This window comes from Octopus bimaculoides, chromosome 20 (genome assembly GCF_001194135.2).
Source record: "Octopus bimaculoides isolate UCB-OBI-ISO-001 chromosome 20, ASM119413v2, whole genome shotgun sequence".
In the NCBI taxonomy this organism is placed as follows: domain Eukaryota; kingdom Metazoa; phylum Mollusca; class Cephalopoda; order Octopoda; family Octopodidae; genus Octopus; species Octopus bimaculoides.
Genome location: NC_069000.1, coordinates 26,952,604 through 26,953,543, shown reverse-complemented (window position 1 = coordinate 26,953,543; position 940 = coordinate 26,952,604).

Genomic DNA, 940 nt, shown 5'->3' with positions numbered 1-940 from the left:
TGACTGGCTCCTGTAGGATTTTCGAGCGAGATCGTTGCCAGTGCCCCTGGACTGGCTTGTGCGGGTGGCACATAAAAGACACCATTTCGAGCGTGGCCGTTTTCGTGCGGGTGACACGTAAAAGCACCCACTACACTCTCTGAGTGGTTGGCGTTAGGAAGGGCATCCAGCTGTAGAAACACTGCCAAATCAGACTGGAGCCTGGTGTTGCCATCCGGTTTCACCAGTCCTCAGTCAAATCGTCCAACCCATGCTAGCATGGAAAGCGGACGTTAAACGATGATGATGATGATATATATATATGTATGTATATATATTTACACACACATATATATATTTATATACATATATATGTGTATATATATATATAGACTGGCACCCATACCGGTGGCATGTAAAAAGTACCATTAGAGTGTGTTTGATGCCAGTGTCACCTGACTGGCCCCCGTGCTGGTGGTACATAAAAAGTACCCGCTGCACTCTCAGAGTGGTTGGTGTTAGAAACTTTGCGAGATCAGATTGGAGCCTGGTGCAGCCTCCTGCCTTGCCTTTCCTCAGTCAAACTGTCTAACCCATGCCAGCATGGAAAGTGGACGTTAAACAATGATGATGATGATGATATACATATATAACAACGATATATATATATCTATATATATATATAATAATATAAATAATATATAAATATATGCATATATCCATACATATATGTACATACCTACATCTATATGTATACATAAATGCATATGCATTTATGTACAGGACATTTATGGGTACAGGACATCACAAAAAAATGTTAAACACAATGAGAAATGAAAACATAAAGACGAAAACAGAAAACGAACTTTTTTTCGAACAACGAAACGAGACATGCAACATAAAGAATATTCTCCTTCATCAGTTGTCCATTTACTCTGTGTTTCGAAGGCAAGGACAATAT